This window comes from Haliotis rubra, unplaced genomic scaffold (genome assembly GCF_003918875.1).
Source record: "Haliotis rubra isolate DU_JTF1 unplaced genomic scaffold, ASM391887v1 Scf364, whole genome shotgun sequence".
NCBI classification, from domain to species: Eukaryota; Metazoa; Mollusca; class Gastropoda; order Lepetellida; family Haliotidae; genus Haliotis; species Haliotis rubra.
Genome location: NW_025767040.1, coordinates 515,406 through 525,472, shown reverse-complemented (window position 1 = coordinate 525,472; position 10,067 = coordinate 515,406). Strand labels below are relative to the sequence as shown.

General features: G+C 37.7%; 1 long non-coding RNA gene across 1 annotated transcript; it reads left to right on the top strand.

The window, feature by feature from the left end:
• The first annotated feature begins 396 nt into the window (after positions 1-396).
• Positions 397-3,149, top strand: LOC124285612. Its single transcript, XR_006900850.1, has 2 exons — positions 397-2,495; positions 2,866-3,149. It is a non-coding gene; the product is annotated as an uncharacterized LOC124285612 (long non-coding RNA).
• Positions 3,150-10,067: the final 6,918 nt, after the last annotated feature.

Genomic DNA, 10,067 nt, shown 5'->3' with positions numbered 1-10,067 from the left:
TTGGTCCTCATTTGAGAGGGTTTGGTTTCTCCAATAATGAATGTACTCCTATGTACCTAAAGCATTGTTCAGTTATTGCCTTCAAGTATTTGTTGAAATATACTACCCATCAAAAGATGAGACTCTCCTAAAGCACTCACTATATGTTATGTATATATGGTTACATCAAAGATGAATTTCTCCACAAACTTGGGGGAACCAACTGCAAACCTTATGCAGATGAATTGCACGAGGATCATTCATCAAATTGCTGAAAAGCATGTGCAAATATCATGCATGTGAACAGGTGCGTTTCGTGTAAAGTTTTGTTAAGAATTCGCCAATTTTCACCTTTTATTGGACTCCTGTCCATAATCTTTTCAACGTTACGAATTTGTTTACCAATTAATCAGTTCATGTGTAAACAGCACCTTTAAACAGTATGGAATATTTAGCAAAATCTAGTTTAGAACAGTTGACTGGAGTAAATAGCTACATTTACACTAGTGAGTCTACACTTTTGATCGGTAGTATGTCTTGAGTATCTAACTGTAACCTCTATATATTTCTGTGTTTATGTTTTGCTCTTTGTGATGAAAAGTGAATTTTTCTGCTAGCCCTTAATTTCTTATAAATATGTAAAAATACCAACTATAAGAAAGAAGTTGTTCACAACATTGATTATTGAAAAGATCCATGAAGGATTTTATATTCAAAACTTGTGATGTTTCTAGCTTTCTCTATGTTTCTAATTTACAGTAAACATAAACTCGTTGTGAAATGCCCTAACACTAAGTTTAAATTATTACCTGTATGATACTTTTGTGTATAAACTTTATACATACTTGACACTAAATAGCTGTAATTGTTTGAAAATGTGACCTCCTGTGTGTGATATGTTTACGTATTTAATCTGTAAATATTTACCTTGTTTTCAAAAACAATATTTTGCTATGACCAATGACTAGTCACTATAATGGGTATTATTGCATGTGTTTTTGTCCGTGTTGTTGAGAGGAGAAAGTTTTGTGATGTTCATTGTTTTACAATGGATTGTTGACTCTGTTGCAGCATATCAGAAGGTAGTAGGACATTTAATCAAAATATATATAGCACTAAATCCACCTACACTATGGCTTGTTCATATAACCACTAATCCCCACCATCTGTATCCACTTAGTAAGTTGATCAATGCTTATACTGTTGATCAGTGGATTGTCTGGTCCAGACTTGAATATTTACAGACCACCACCATATAGCTGGAATATTGCTAAGTGTGACATTAACCAACAAACACAAAAACATACCAGGCTGTATTGGTTAATATATATGAGTTTGTGTCACCTCAGCCATCCTAAGTGAATAGATAATGCGTTTATTTCGGCATATATAAGTTCAGGACAAAAGCAAAAAACTTTCAAATTCAAGATCTTGTTGAGAGAAACAATCCATAGTGAGTAATTCCTTGCTTCAACATTTTATGATTCCACCATATGTTCCATCATGGCTGTGGTTGCCTTGACAACATGAAACATCAATAACCCTAATATTGGATACATACAGTAATTGTTTACACAGTACATCCATACTTGGCTTAAATATCTGTTGTACTTTGATGTATCATATTTTCACATCCTAAAAGGGAACTATTACTCATAATGATTTTTTTTACCATTATATGTCTTAGAATTACTCCAAGTGTGTTCTTAAATCAGTATCTCCTAGTTTATATACCATGCCCTAGGTTCCTCCAGAACTCCTAAACAGCTTCTTTAACAGTGTTGACAATCGGTCACATTATGTAGGTAACTTCATTAAAGGAGATGAAGAGACACTCGCCATACTGGCAAAATATTATGTCAAACGTTAAATTATCATACAAGTCAAGGTTGTGGGTTATCCTGAAGTTTCAGCTTGCAAAGAGAAGACATATTCCTGTCATGGTTAAATACTCCAAGGAATTTGTTGGAGAAAGTCAGTGATGAACATTTATGGAAAAGACTTCTTGGTAGAATTGTTTCTGGATTTTGTTGGTGGTGCATTTGACAATGTGTTCTTCTGGCATATGTTGGTGGGAAGAGCGTATTGGAACTGGCTCTTGGTATTCTGATGTAAAGCAATATTGTCAACTACAGATTCATGTTGTCTATGTGAAACTTTATAAACTTGGAAACACCTTCCAGTAGTATCATTCACTTTGGACTTACCATAATCTGTCATTTCCCCCAAGCGGGACAATTTGTTTTCCCAATAACAGGACAATTTGTTTTCCCCAAACGGGACAATTTGTTTTCCCAATAACGGGACAATTTGTTTTCCCAACAACAGGGCAATTTGTTTTCCCAAGAACGGGACAATTTGTTTTCCCAATAACAGGACAATTTGTTTTCCCAATAACGGAACAATGTGCTTTCCCAATAATGGGACAAATATTTTTCAATAACGGGACAATTTGCTTTCCCTCCAACAACGAAGCAGGCTGGAGGTGGTCACATGTTCTCGTTTGAACTTACGAGGTGAGGTGAGGCTAAATTGGGTTTAACGTCGTGCTTGAGAATATTTCGCTCATATGACGACGTGCATGCGTGTGTATGTGTATGTGCGGCTGCTTGTACTAGCCCAGACTTAAGCTGGTTTTATAGTGCTAGCTCACTGAGATACCATGCCGCAGTGAAGCATGAATACGCCACTCAGACACATTATACTGACTCCGAGCCGACCAGACCTTGTTGTACCCATTAATGCCGAGCGCCAGGCAGGGACCAACAAGTACCATATTTTAACGTCTTTTGGTATGACGCGGTCGGGGATCGATCCCGCGACCTTCCGCTCTCCGGGCGGACGCTCTAACCACTACACCACGGAGGCGGTCTTTGAACTTACGAGAACTACTTCCATTCCCGTTACCATTTGCCTTGAATGGTATGCTGCATTTTTCATACAGCTCTTTTATCGCTGGTAGTTTCTCATTTTGTGAAATAATTGTCGAACATGTTAATGAAACTGAAGATACAAGCGTGTGTGTAGGTGCTATAGTTTAACTCACAAGGTCAAGGTCACTAAGACCTGCATCAGGTTGAGAAGGAATGATGATATTTAACTCAATGTACCTAGCTTTACGAATTATTGTTAAAACTGAAATATTATTAAAGCGTCTTTTCATGTTTCAATGAGAACCTTCTTCATTGTCCATCAAGGAGCCTTTGTTTTCACAGATGTGTTATGTAGACTTATATATATGCTGACAACATTAGAAACGCACCATCCATATAATACGAAATATCCCCGTCAGACTGAAATGTACCCATGATATCTGAGCATCGTCGGTGCATTTTAGTGTGGTGCGTTTCTAATGTTGTTCGACCCCTGAAGATCCGGGTTAGAGTACGTCTTCAGCAACCATGCTTGCCACAAAAGGCGACTATGCTTGTCGTAAGAGGCGACTAACGTGATCGGGTGGTCAGGCTCGCTGACACATGTCATCGGTTCCCAATTACGCAGATCGATGCTCATGCTGTTGATCACTTGATTGTCTGGTCCAGACTCGATTGTTTACAGATCGCCGCCATATATCTGGGATATTGCTGAGTGCGGCGTAAAACTAAACTCACTCACTCACTTTAATGTTGTTCAGTAAATATATCGTACTGACATTCGCAGGATTGATTCAAAAAGAGACAAAATCAAACAGGAACTGTTTCTCAGCTCTTAACTTCTTTCATTGGACATTTCCCCAGAAAGTAGTTTATCACCATTATAGCTATAAGACTAGGCTATGGATTGGTTAAAATGGTTTGACCCAACGAACGTTCTACTCCTGTTTGTATTCATACGGATTTGTGACTTACACTGTTGGTGATTTTGATTTACACTCATGTAAGGTGATACAAATCTGTGTCCAGTTTAACATTCATACTCCATGTCAAATGAATATCAGAGCTTCATATTACATTGCTAATATAATTCTGTTATCCCATATAAGCTTCATGTTGCAATACGTTTGAGGTGTTACTATTGTTGATATAACTTACGCCATTTTGTAAATATATCCTATTGTATTTGTTATTGATACAGACGCTATTTTTATGTCAATAAAACGTTCTTCAGCTTCTGATAACATGCCACATGTAGGATCGTAATATTACTATTGCTTTAAAAACTAAATGTAGTATATTTCACATGAGAGCTATTTCATTTAAGTAACGAAACGACTGGTCTGTTTTGTGAGAAGATGGCGAAAAAAGAGTTTTATGTAATTTTTAGGCAAAGGTAACTGTGTTGTGTCATTAGCTATGATGTTTTTGGAAAGGTTGTGCGGCTCTGATTTAGTAGGTGAGGTAAATCCATGGAAGCAGTGTTCACATGTGAGATGTCCGGGTTTGATGGACTGCGCTGACCCTTTTAAACCGTTCTCAGTGCACTGCTGTGATGTTGCAGGATACTGCTGCAATTTAAACTTACTGAAAGGAAGCTATCGAGCAGCGACTAAAGGCTAGATATTAGAGTTTACTTTTTGCAAACAACTTCAACTGCTGACTGTTCATGAACATCTTGCCAAAGGATTTAGAAACCCCTGTGACATCTCGTTTTAGAATTAATCAGAGCTTGAATTGCGCGGCTATACTACCTGTCACACTCACTCACAGCACTGACAAGGTGGTACCACATTCAGAGTTACTAATTGTGGCGTGCTAGTCGAACATGAAGTTATTGTTGACGTTTACTGTTACGTTGGCACTTATATTTTAGATATTTAGCCAAAATGCTGTTTCTTTAACATTTTATGTGTTGAAGTGATCATTCTGTTTTTGTCCGTATAGGCCTGATTAGTCTTCTAGATAATTTGTACATACTTCCAAGCCCAGAATGATATTATGCAAGTAGGGCAGGGCTCCGCACTGTTAAACAGTACACTGTATTTGCATGTTACAGCAAATAATCCACACCAAGAACAAAATATTTTGCGTCATTGTGATGTTGCAAATGACTACGCAAAACGAAAAATAAATTACATATTTTGAAATCTCGTGTTCCTGTTATATGAGTGAGTGAGTGAGTTTAATTTTACGCCGCACTCAGCAATATTTCAGCTATATGGCGGCTCCTGTTCTATGAGGTAAAGGTGATAATGAGGTCTGTGAGAAATCTGATGAATGATTGCTGCCATAATGAGTGAGTGAGTGAACTGTGGTGGCGCGTGGTCCTGTGCATAGAGCTCTGGTTACAAATCAGTTGAAGTTAAGCCAGGGCGGAGAATCATTGGATGGGTGTCCGTGTTTGGCAGCTTGACTCCTGAGACTTTCTAGGACAACAGTCCTGCCCTACAACGAAACACATGTGATACATGTGGTTTCACCTTAGGGAAGTGAGTTTGTTCAAAATTGCCTTTGTTCACCCAGCAGAGAAACGGGTACCCGGTGGGATAAGTCATGTGATTATAACATTGCCTCACAAGCAGTTGGGGTTATCCGGGATAATAATAATAAAGTTGTAACAAATTTGTAGCGCTTTGTGCATTCACTAGTGCATGGAGTCTAGCGCTCAACAAATACACTGTATTATTAGTTTTGAATTTAGTTTTACGCCGCTTTTGGCGATATTCCAGCAATATCACGGCGGGGGACACCAGAGATGGGCTTCACACATTGTACCCATGTGGGGAATCGAACCCACGTCTTCGGCGTGACGAGCGGACGCTTTAACCACTCGGCTACCCCAACACCCTACAACTCTCCGCACGATATCTAACGACGTTAAAAGATGGTACTTGGTGTTGCCTTGGTACTCAGTTTTAAATCATGACGGCTTGTGAGTAAGTGTGGTGTGAGTGGGGTAGCCATCATGTTAAACCTCGGCATGATACAACCTCGGAGTTGGTCTGATGTTTTGATTATGATCAGTGTTTCATTGAGCATTATATGTTTAGTAGTTTTCGAGTTGGGTTGCAATTCATCGGTCCAATTGTGAGCCAAAAGGACTATAAGTAGAAAACTGTCGCAAGACATTGCAAACTCAAGGTCCAAACTACCAGATAACCTGTATCAAGTACATTACCATAGAATAATCATTTCTTGCTTGTTTCAGTTTAGCCAGAATCAAAGATGAGGGTATATTTTCCTTTGATTCTTTTTGAAGTAGTAATTGCGAGGTACCAATCAATATTTGTGGGAGAGTATGATTATAAATTGTTATTCAAACTGTCTCTGTTCAGCTTTATTACGTTTCATACTAGTAGGGAGAAAGTAATCCAGATAGGCCAGACAAAAGCATTCCTAAGAGAACAAAAGCATTCCTGAGGAAAACAATAGCATTCCACAGGAGCGCTCCTAAAGCTCCTGAAACTATTCAAACTATTTAAGTCATACAATAGCATTCCACAGGAGCGCTCCCTAAAGCTCCTCAAACTATTCAAACTATTTAAGTCATACAATAGCATTCCACAGGAGCGATCCTTAAAGCGCCTGAAACTATTCAAACTATTTAAGTCATACAATAGCATTCCACAGGAGCATCCTAAAGCGCCTGAAACTATTCAAACTATTTAAGTCATACAATAGCATTCCACAGGAGCGATCCTTAAAGCGCCTGAAACTATTCAAACTATTTAAGTCATACAATAGCATTCCACAGGAGCGCTCCCTAAAGCTTCTGAAACTATTCAAACTATTTAAGTCATACAATAGCATTCCACAGGAGCGATTGAAACTATTCAAACGCCTATTCAAACTATTTAAGCCATACAATAGCATTACACAGGAGCGCTCCTTAAAGCTCCTGAAACTATTCAAACTATTTAAGTCATACAATAGCATTTCACAGGAGCGTACCTTAAAGCTCCTGAAACTATTCAAACTATTCAAACTATTTACGTCGCGGTTAGTCTGTCTCACAGTCCCTGAACCACATTATTTTCCCTACTGCCAAGCCCTCTCTGCAGTGCTAAAGCCCTAACTAAAGCAAGTCTAGATTTCCTCAGGTTCTGAATCTCTGGTCTCCCTGGGGCTCCTTTTCAAATTTAAATAGGCTTGTTTGTTAGTATCAAAATTATATATATATATATATATTCAGAGACTAAGCCTTAGTCTAACGTCGCGGTGAACAACCAAGTTCAGCTGTTACACATTAACCCTTGAGCAGCTCATTCCGGTTAGTGTCGTAAGAGTTCTATTATACATGTCTCACTGTGTTTCACAGCTCTCACTAGTGACAAAAGCATTCCAACAAGTTCGGAGGTGTTTTTATTCCATGAAGGTCCGTTATCTTATAAATGAACCCATTTGTATATGTTTATAATCTTCTGTCATTATTCACATCTATGGTAGGAGGTAAAGAGTTAACTTTATGACACGTGCTGATTCACGGTGTTTGGAATGTGTATTCAAATAAATGAATGATGCGCTGCTTTGAAAACTTGAAATGCTCGCTACAGTCTATACATAGTGAATCAATGATGTTCCCGTACGCTCCCGAAATTGAACGCCAAAACGCAGAAAGAGGAGAGGTAACAAATCAGGTTTTGCTTGACAACGCCTTAGCAGTTGCGTTCGAGCGAATGTTTCCGGTTCATTCTCGATGTAATGGAAGTGTAAAAGTTAATGCATAAATAACATCGAATGTTAGCAAAGTTCAACACCTTTAAGTGTGATGACAAACTCTGTCCTCACATGTAAGACATATTTTACATATTTTATAATATTACTCAAAGTAAAACAAATAAAATTTAAGACTTACGTAAATTAGAACAAAACAGAGTTTGCTTACAGACTCCGCTGTTGTCATCACATCACTAATGCTTTCTCATTTTAATAATTCCAGTGTTAGTCTTTTCAGTTTCACTGAACATTTGGTCTTTAAACACAATGTTTTCAGTCTCTTCACGTTCGCTTTCTTCGCCTTCTCTTCCTTTCTCCTTTCTTTTAATTTTCTCAATTTGTCTTCTCTTCTCCACCTTTTCTGTCTCTCTCTCTAAACTTTCTGTTCTTTTTTAAACTTTTCACAATATTCTTTAATTATTGATCGGTTTTCTAATATGATGATTTGTTCATCTGTCAAAGTAACAGTTTGTTTTATAATTATGGTTTCACGTATTTTCACTAAACCTAACACTTTCAGAAAATCTTTCTTTTCCATGCCCTTCTAAGCAGTAACTCTTTCAAAGATGCATAGAAATAATCTTCACACGCACCACATCTAGTCTCACTGTGTATGCATTGAACTAGTGTTCTATTGAAAAAAATATCACGACGATTTGCAGTCTGCCTTTAGTTTACTTCTTTTGGTAGGCTTTATGGGTAGGGGTTTTATTTGCACTAAAAACGTGAGATAGTTGAATAAAACGCGTTCTCTGACGTACCCATCTCTTATTCAAAACCCATCTCTTATTCAAAACCCATCAACCAAGGTGTTGACATCAATCATGTGAATTTTCAAAATTTCACAACTTCGTAAAACATGTGGTCATTGATGTTATATTAATAACTCATACATAACGTACGATCTTTTCACTATTTCATATGACTTGCAATCCCTTTGAATTTTTAAGAATATATGCCCATCACGACTTTGGTTTTGTTGAAATATATGTCACGATTCTCATTTACATAGCTACGGCTGTCCTGTATATAAGAAGTGAATAAAATCATATTGGTCACACGCTATGACTTATCTATTGATTTCACCTTCTGCTTTAGGACACGATTTCGCTATAGTTAACGTAAGCGATAAAATATCTCTTTGTTCTAGTCATATCTCATTCGAAAATTTGAGAGATACTTTTGCTTTTATTTTTTACAAAACTAGTAACACACCAAAATCATAATTATCCTTTTTCCTTGTATGAGAAAATTCAATTTTGCTCTTTTCAAAATTATTGTGTCACGTTAACAGTAAATCTATTAACCTGGGATGTAGAAATTTCAGATGAAAATTTTACAACAATTTTTGTCACAAAATATGAATTTAAAGAAATTTACCTAGGGTTTCTTCAATTTCAATTTCACCCAACCGCTCAAATGATCCTGTATGCATAGAGCTAAGTGAACTGTTATCATATGTTATGGTTAGATAAACGATTGTTTTGTTATCTATGCATATACGAGACATGATGTCGCTGAACTATCTCATTTGTCCCATCTACATGACATGGTGACAATGAACTCGCTTTAGGGTCAGCTATTTTGACAGAAACCAAGATTAAGTTATTGTTACATGAACTACCTGTCTCATTTAATTATGATGGAATTTCATCGCGAGTCAAAACTTTGTACAACATTGTGATTTAGTTTGCAATATTCATCTGTTTGACGTTATTTGAATCGTGTAACATACACGTGCCCTACATTGCACGTACCTGTCACCACAGAAGTGAGAGGGACGTTATAAGCGCCTTTGATATTGCACATGCCTGTCACCACAAAAGTGACAGGGGACGCTATGAGCGCCTTTGATATTGTCCGACGTTTCGTTGCTCTTTTGATCTTAGGTCATGGTAGGCACGTGTTTCGCGCGATAATGTTTTGTGTACGTGCATTAATTGTCATTGGTTAAAGGTCACATGCAACGTAAAACACAACTTTGCAGATTCTGATACCTTTCGGTATGGACTTACCGAAACAAATCGTCAAAAATGCAAATTCAACTTATAAAGTTGAAAAATAACGCGATGAAAAAAACCGCGCGAAATCGGAGTTCAAACGTTTCACTAATTTTCCCCCGACTTTCCGGGGGGAAACTGGTTTCAACAGCTGGGCTGCGCTCATAGCACGTGCGCAGTGAAATAGGTTCGCGCAGCTTGGAAGCGGGCTGTCTGGTGAATACTCGGTGAAGGCTTTGGTGTGAGCTATTTTCCTAATGTTTTGTTGATATCTCACAGGCGCGAGCTTTTTATATGTTATGACAGTAAATAAACTGTTTATATAATTTCATTTGTCTATTTCACCACACGTTCTTCTTACCGAGGCACTTTCTCAGTTCGATACTTAAAAGCAATGTCATTATTTAGCGTTGACAGAATTCCTTACTGTGATATAGATATGTCGTTGTCACAGACAAAACTCAATGTCTTGTTTTATTGACACCTGTGTGTCTGC